The sequence below is a fragment of the Ranitomeya imitator genome, chromosome 6, assembly GCF_032444005.1.
Source record: "Ranitomeya imitator isolate aRanImi1 chromosome 6, aRanImi1.pri, whole genome shotgun sequence".
Lineage (NCBI taxonomy): Eukaryota > Metazoa > Chordata > Amphibia > Anura > Dendrobatidae > Ranitomeya > Ranitomeya imitator.
Window position 1 is genome coordinate 58,821,818 of NC_091287.1, and position 9,228 is coordinate 58,831,045.

Genomic DNA, 9,228 nt, shown 5'->3' on the forward strand with positions numbered 1-9,228 from the left:
CTTGGGCTCATCGAATACATCCCGGTAATCAGACAAGAACTCTGGGACCTCAGAAGGGGTGGATGATGAGATAGACAGAAATGGAACATCACCATGTACCCCCTGACAACCCCAGCTGGACACAGACATCGATTTCCAATCTAATACTGGGTTATGGACTTGTAGCCATGGCAACCCCAAGACGACCACATCATGCAGATTATGCAACACCAGAAAGCGAATATCCTCCTGGTGCGCAGGAGCCATGCACATGGTCAGCTGGGTCCAATACTGAGGCTTATTCTTGGCCAAAGGCGTAGCATCAATTCCTCTCAATGGAATAGGACACTGCAAGGGCTCCAAGACAAATCCACAGCGCCTAGCATACTCCAAGTCCATCAAATTCAGGGCAGCGCCTGAATCCACAAATGCCATAACAGAATAGGAAGACAAAGAGCAGATCTAAGTAACGGACAAAAGAAATTTCGACTGCACCGTACCAATGGTGGCAGACCTAGCGAACCGCTTAGTGCGCTTAGGACAATCGGAGATAGCATGAGTGGAATCACCACAGTAGAAACACAGCCCATTCTGACGTCTGTGTTCCTGCCTTTCAGCTCTGGTCAAAGTCCTATTGCACTGCATAGGCTCAGGTTCATGCTCAGATAATACCGCCAAATGGTGCACAGATTTACGCTCGCGCAAGCGTCGACCGATCTGAATGGCCAAAGACATAGACTCATTCAGACCAGCAGGCATAGGAAATCCCAACATGACATCCTTAAGGGCTTCAGAGAGACCCTTTCTGAAAATAGCTGCCAGCGCACATTCATTCCATTGAGTGAGCACGGACCACTTTCTAAACTTCTGACAATAAATCTCTATCTCATCCTGACCCTGACACAGAGCCAGCAAATTTTTCTCTGCCTGATCCACTGAATTTGGTTCGTCGTACAGCAATCCGAGCGCCAGAAAAAACGCATCAATATTACATAATGCAGGATCTCCTGGCGCAAGGGAAAATGCCCAGTCTTGAGGGTCGCCACGTAATAAAGAAATAATTATCTTAACTTGTTGAACTGGGTCACCAGAGGAGCGGGGTTTCAAAGCCAGAAATAATTTACAATTATTTTTAAAATTCAAAAACTTAGCTCTATCTCCAGAAAACAACTCAGGAATAGGAATTTTAGGTTCTAACATAGGATTCTGAACCACTAAATCTTGAATATTCTGTACATTTATAGCGAGATTATCCATCAAAGAGAACAGACCTTGAATGTCCATGTCCACACCTGTGTTCTGAACCACCCTGATGTAAAGGGGAAATGAAAGACAGAACACAGTGCAAAGAAAAAAAAATGGTCTCAGAACTTCTTTTTTCCCTCTATTGAGAAGCATTAGTACTTTGGGCCTCCAGTACTGTTATGAACAGGTAATTCAGAACCACAATGGACATTGAAGTTTAGAGCACACAAAGTGACCTGACAAATACCAAAAACAAAGGACGAGCTCTGAGACGTGGGAACTCTGCTGACCGCAATCCCTAATCCTAACACACCACACTAGAGGTAGCCGTGGATTGCGCCTAACGCTCCCTATGCAACTCGGCACAGCCTGAGAAACTAACTAGCCCTGAAGATAGAAAAATAAGCCTACCTTGCCTCAGAGAAATTCCCCAAAGGAAAAGGCAGCCCCCCACATATAATGACTGTGAGTAAGATGAAAATACAAACACAGAGAAGAAATAGATTTAGCAAAGTGAGGCCCGACTTACTGAATAGACCGAGGATAGGAAAGATAGCTTTGCGGTCAACACAAAAACCTACAAACAACCACGCAGAGGGGCAAAAAGACCCTCCGCACCGACTAACGGTACGGAGGTGCTCCCTCTGCGTCTCAGAGCTTCCAGCAAGCAAGAAAAACCAATAAAGCAAGCTGGACAGAAAAAATAGCAAACAAAAATAACACAAGCAAAACTTAGCTTATGCAGGGAAGACAGGCCACAGGAACGATCCAGGAGGAAGCAAGACCAATACTAGAACATTGACTGGAGGCGAGGATCAAAGCACCAGGTGGAGTTAAATAGAGCAGCACCTAACGACTTAACCTCATCACCTGAGGAAGGAAACTCAGAAGCCGCAGTACCACTCTCATCCACAGGAGGGAGCTTGGCCACAGAATTCACAACAAATTTCCATCCTTACAGCTGACAACGATTTACTTACAGTTTAATAAAATCACCAGGAAAATGGCATCACAACAACCAGACAGAAGTAATCACACATTTTTTAAAAAAGCAAATTTTTTGGTTGCCACTGTATGTAGTGAGGATGCTCAACCCCCAAGTGCTTCACAAAAGTTATTAAAGTTGAGCTATGAAAATAGAAAATCATATTTTTCCAAAAGAAAAACTTTTAGCCCCATTTTTTTATTTTCACAAGACTAACAAGAGAATTTGCACCATACATTTTGCTGTGCAATTTCTCTTGAATGCGCTGATACCCCATACATGGGGGAAAACTACTGTTTGGATGTACTGTAGGGCTCAGAAGAGTAGGAGAACCATTTGACTTTTTGAATACAAAATTTGCTGAAATCATTAGCAGATGCCATGTCGCATTTAGAGAATCCTTGCTGTGACTAAACAGTGGAATGCACCAACAAATGACACCATGTTGGAAACTCCTCAAGGAATGTATCTAGACGAGTGGTGAGTGCTGTGAACCCCCAGGTTCTTCACAGAAGTTTTTATAATGGTGAGCTGTGAAAATAAATAATTGCATTTTTCCACCAAAAATGATTTTTTTCGCCTTAATTTTTTTTTTATTTTCACAAGGGTAACAGGAGAAATTGCACAATACAATTTGTTGTGCAATTTCTCCTGAGTATGCTGATACCCCATATATGGGGGAAAATTACATGTCAGGGCTCACAAGTGAAGGAGCTCCATATTGGAGTTCAGATTTTGCTGAAATGTTTTGCGGGTGCCATGTCACATTGGCAGAGCCCCTGAGGTGCCAGAACAGCTAGAACCCTCTATAAGCGATGTAGTTTTAAAAATGAATCCTATCAATAAATTCATATAGTGGTGCAGTGAACATGTTGACATCACATGTACCTCACAGAAATTTATACCATTGGGCAGTGAAAAAAGAATAATTACATTTTTTACCTCTAAGATGTTGTTTTAGCCACATTTTTTTAATTTTTATAAGGGCTAATAGGAAAATTGGACCAATCAGTTTATTGTGCAATTTTTCATGAGTACACCAATACTCTACATGTAATAGGAAACTACTTTTGAGGCACAGTGAAAAATTCAGAAGGAAAGGAGCACCATAATTTAATGAAGATTTTACTGTTATGGCTTGTGGGTGCCATGACCCACTGAGAGAGTCCCTGAGGTGCCAGAACAGTAGAACCCCCAATAAGGGACCTAATTTAACAAACTACACCTGTCAATGAATTCATCTCATGGTGCAGTGATCATATTGACTCACGGGTGTGTCATTGAATTTTACACTATTGGACAGTGAAAAAAAAAATTAAATTTTTACCACAACAATTTGGTTACAGGCCCAGATTTTACATTTTCTCAAGGGGAATGGGTAAAAATGACACCAAAATTTGTCCCACAATTTCTGCTAAATGGGGAAATATCCGATTGGTAACTGTACAGTACTGCTTAGCCACACGGCGAGACTGGGGAGGGATGGGGCACTGGCTGCCTCCTGGGGAATAATTTGCCTCTTGCTGGGCTATTTTCCTAGAATAGTTTTCAGACTCCAAAGCCCTGAAGTGGTAGAAAAGCACTCCCCCCCAAGTGACCCCATTTTGGAAATTATACCCTTTTTTGAATTTATCTACAAGTGTAGTGATGATTTTGACTTCATGAGTGTTTTCCAGCAATAAGCATCAGTGGATGAGTGGAAATTGTGAATCTGCTATTCTGCTATTGTAGTGCCTGTACATTGTAGTGCTTATGTATTGTAGTGCCCAGTAGATTATGCCTAGCTCGTGTTTCTGGAGACATGCACCCGAAAAATTAAGAGGGCTCTCATCGCTAGAGAAATATCAAACATGTGGATGCAAAATGTGGTTTAGACACACTTGGGCTCAGAATAGAGAAGTACATTTGGATTTGGGAGTGCAGAATTCTTGGATTTCTTTTGGGGGTGGGTGAGGAGACATAGTGCTTTTCAAGAGCCGTTGTACTACCAGTAACGTGGAAGCCCCCTATATTTCCGTAAACTTGATGAATCTGAGTAATGACTTTCTTTTTTTGTTGATTGAGTTGAAGCTTTTATTGGGAACCTTTTACATCACATTTATCCGATCCTCTACATTGAGCATTGAGACCATGGTTTCCATCTAATTCTCCAAATGACGTGAGTCAGATGAAACCCCCGAGGGAGCTATACACTAGAATGAGGCAGCAGAGTTACTCTGGACTCCATATGGCCTCTGTTCAGCTTTTTATGCACGCCTAAAAAACCGGACACTGGCAGAATATAGGCCAGACAGCATCCACAGTGCCTTCATCTGCCTCATTATAGGGAATCTTCTACTGGGGGTTCCATCTGAATCACGTATTTCAGAGATTTACATGGAAATCCCAGTGTAAGCGCTCAGTGCAGAGTGCAGAATAAATGTGAGCAGAGTCTTAGTGCCATCACTATTGGACTTTCACTTTTTGCATTCTGATTGCAGTTCTAAAGTACAGCAATGCCAGATTATTGCTATGCTTTATATCCTGTCAGGGCCGCAGACACAAGATTGTTAGACCATGCACTGCGCATGGTCAAGCAAGCATTCTAGTGCCTGGTGGCAAGATGTCGTCAGGATGACAATATCAGGTAACCATGGCAACAATCGTCCCCTCGTGATGACATAGCTGAGGCGACGATCAGAGGGCTTATTTTTGGTTTATTGAGCTGCAAGTTTTTATTGAACAATTTTGAATTGCTTCGAATTGCATTTTTTTGAGGAAGGCGGGCTGACCGAAAAATGGCAATTTCCCTTATGGGTTAAATGATTTTGTACTTTGCTAGATTGGACATGATTATACCAAATACGCACTTTTATTATTTTTTAATAATTTAATTTTTAAATTGGGAAAATAATGGGGATTTTAACTTTGTATTTTTTTTAATATTTTTTAAAACTTTTTTTTAACTTTCACATTTTTTTTTAGTCCCCCCTAAGTGACTTGAGCGCGCAATCATTTGCTTAATTGTACTATGAACCACAGTATTTCATTATAAAGTAAAAATCACAATCTCCTATGATGGTTGGGCATCACAGAAGTACCAAGGAGCAAACGACTTTCAGCAGTTCCCCGCTACAATGGCAACCTATTTTCACACTGTACAAAAAAACCCTGTTTGGGAGAGAAGAACAGACAAATCGCGGCGCCCTAAGTGCGTAAACACAATATTATAGTCTTTAAAGGGTGCACAATTTTATGCACTCACCTGATAAAAGACTAAAATGGCTTTAGATCGTGTATCCTCCAAATTCCCTCTGAGATACTTTTCAATATACAGGGCTTGCAGCTTGCCTCGGGTGGATCCAAGTGAGAGAGCCAGAGTAAGGCTCACACAGGATGAGTAGTTCAAGAAAAGCACATCCAGCCCATGAATGGCAGCGCTTCCCAGGACTCACATTCAAAGATGATATTTCATATTTTTTTATTTCATAACTTAAAATAGAAGAGATACAACGCGTTTCGGATACAGTATATATCCTTCTTCAGGTATCATAAAAACACAGTACAAATCCTACTAGTATAAAATTCAATTACACTTCAATTCTCTCTCTTTCTTGCATCAATGTTAACAAGGCTGTATCAATCAGTGGGTGTTTTCCTGAACTTGGTCCACACCCCAAATCAAGTTTCTGAGACTGGGATAAAAGGTGTGATACTATATATAAGTGTAATTGAATTTTATACTAGTAGGATTTGTACTGTGTTTTTATGATACCTGAAGAAGGATATATACTGTATCCGAAACGCGTTGTATCTCTTCTATTTTAAGTTATGAAATAAAAAAATATGAAATATCATCTTTGAATGTGAGTCCTGGGAAGCGCTGCCATTCATGGGCTGGATGTGCTTTTCTTGAACTATTTTCACACTGTGATCATATGTTGGATAGGAAGGGGTGTGATCGGTATTTGAATGGATGCCGTACCAGGATCGTGTCACTTAATGTTGCTGTCAAAGTCTGTCTGTGGCTATTAAGTTGTTAAACAGCAATAATCTGAGTTAGCTCTGAGCACTGCTGTTAGAGGTAATTGCCATCTGTGTGACACAGCCATTACCTGCCCTGTGTGAAGCAGGCACCCACTCGATTATGGATCTTTGTCTTGGAGAATAAAGGGGCTAAATACATTATATATGACTGTAAAGTATTAGAATTCTGGGCCTTTCTAATCCCTGCATTTTAAGAGCTAGAACTTTCCTTTTATTTTCCATCGATGTGGACTTGTCAAGTCAATATATTGGGATTAGTAGAAGAAAGAATTAATGCAATAAGGATATGCACACCTAATCTATGAATAAGCATATTAATTTATTGATACAAAAGGGACACACGCAAGAATAATAAAATCACTTAAAACCATACAATACAAAACCATACCCTTGTCCAAATACCATACAACCTACTAGTACAACAAATTGATATAATTATCAAAAGTGACCATGGAAATGATTTGGAAATAGGCAGATTCTGTCTACCATCAATGAGCTCAAATAACCATGCATCGGAGGAGAGGTCATATGAATGCAGTGCCCAGTGACAATAAGGGTATTTAACATCCACATATTTTTCAATTGTGTAGCTTTGAAAGGTCGCCTAATTTATGGATGCATGTCTCCAGAAGCACAAGTTGGGCATAATATATTGGTCTCTACACTGTACTGGAAACTATAACCTACTGGGTACTACAATGTACAGGCACCACAACATACTTGCATAACAATATGTGGGCACTATTATAGCAGATTTCCAATTTTCTCTAGGCAACATCAGGAAAATTACCATGAAGTCAAAATCATCACTACACCTTAGGTAAATTCCTACAAGGGTGTAATTTCCAAAATGTGGTTACTTGAAATGGGATACTGCTCTTATGGCACTTAGGGGCTCTGTATATGGCATCAAACTATTCTATGACAATTTGTTCACCAAGAGTCAAATAGTTCTCCTTCCCTCCTGAGTCTATCCGTGCAGCTAAGCAGTGCGGTACAGCCATATACTGTTTGAGGTATTCTACATTCAGCAGAAATTGTGTGACAATTTTTTCCCCATTTCAAAATGTGCAATTTGGGGCAAAAACTAAATTTTTGTATTAAAAATGTAATTATTTGTTCTTCACTTTTTTCTTCACTGCTCAATGGTATAAAATTCTGTGACACACCCGTGGTGTCACTAAGATCACGGCACCCTTTGATGAATTATTTAAGAGGTTAAGATTGTAAACTGGGGTCCCTTATCGGGGTATTCTGTCATTCTGGCACCTCAGGGGTTCTGTCAATCTAACATGGCACCCTCAAACCATTCCGGCAAAATCTGAACTCCAATATAGGGGTTTCTTCCCTTCTGTGCTTTGCACTGTGCCTCAAAATTAGTTGTTAGCCACAAATGGAACATTGGTATATTCAGAAGAAATTGCATAACAAATTGTAAAAAAAATTTCTCCTATTAAAAATTTGGTTCCAAAGCAACATTTTAATGGAAGAAATGCTAATTTTCCATATACTCAGCCTATTGTTAAACGATTCTGTGAATCGCCTAGCGGTTACAACTACTCACTACACACCTAGATGAATTGCACTAGAGATGTAGTTTCCATAATGGAGTCACTTGTTGGGGTTTCTGCTGTTTTGGCATGTCAGCGGCTCTTCAAATGTGACATTGCATCAGCAATCTATTCTAGACAAAATTGAGCTCCAGAATTCAGTTCACGCTCCTCCATTACAAGCCCTGTCATGTGCCCAAACAGTAACTTTCCACCACATATGGAGTATTGGTGTTTAGGCACATCAGGCGCTCTGCAAATGAAATATGGCATCCGCTATCTAGTCCAGCCCATATTGCACAGCAAAAGTCATAGGATGCTCAGTCACTTCCGAGCCCTGCTGTGCACCAAAACAGTAATTTTCCACCACATATATCATATCAGTGGACTCAGGAAAATTTGTTCAACAAATTGTTGCATTCCTGTTACCCTTGTAAAAATTAAATATTTGGGGAAAAAATAAATTTTTACGAGAAAAATGTTTTTTTTTTCATTTTCAATGGTAACCTTGTGAAAATGCAAAATTTGGGGCTAGATCAATTTTTTTTTAGGAAAAAGTAAGATATTAATTTTTTCCTTCCACGTGGTTTGAATTTTTGTGAAGCACCTGAAAGTTTAAAAAACTTCTTGAATGTGGTCTTGAGCACTTTGAAGGGTGTAGATTTTTAAAAAATAGTTTAAATTTAGGGTATTTTCTGTCGCATACTGTTAGGGCTAGCGGAACGCATCAAGTAATAGAGAGATTGATACGATGTGCGTTGGCAGCCTGGGGTCCACCGTGCAGAGATACCTGCTGCAAAGTAATGACGGATGAACACTGAGCTCACACATGGGTTATTTGGACTTCCTATCCTTATGCAGGTAGACCATAACTTTGTCTCATAATTTCCAAACAACCATTCTCCACCCACCCCCATCTTCTATCCACCCTCCCTTGCAGGGGTCTCAGCCTTTATTTACATCCACACATCTACTGACCATTATGGTTTACTTCATGCCCATACAAACTTTTCCTTTTTGGAAGTCTTTGACATTTATTGTATACTAGATGGCAGCTCGATTCTAAAGAATCGGGAGTCTAGAATCCATATATACTTTATTTATTCAAATGTAAGAATAATACAATTAATAAATAATAGTAAGAAAGAACAAAAAATGGCTGCACTTACCAGCTCTTGACAATTCTTGTTATTTAAGAAATTGCTGGGCAATAATGGACAATGTCCTTATGTGGCAAATAATAGAGCAATATACCCAATGTGGCAAAGAAGAGGTTAATAAACGGCAGTCTCTCAGTATAACAGTCAGTGAATAATAGGCAGTATATGGAGAAAACACCAAACAAAAGTTCAAAATTGGTGTGAAAATGTCACTGAACCACTTCACAACTAAATATATATAGTTTTGGTAAATGGTATTATCATTTTTTTGACGAAATTCGGC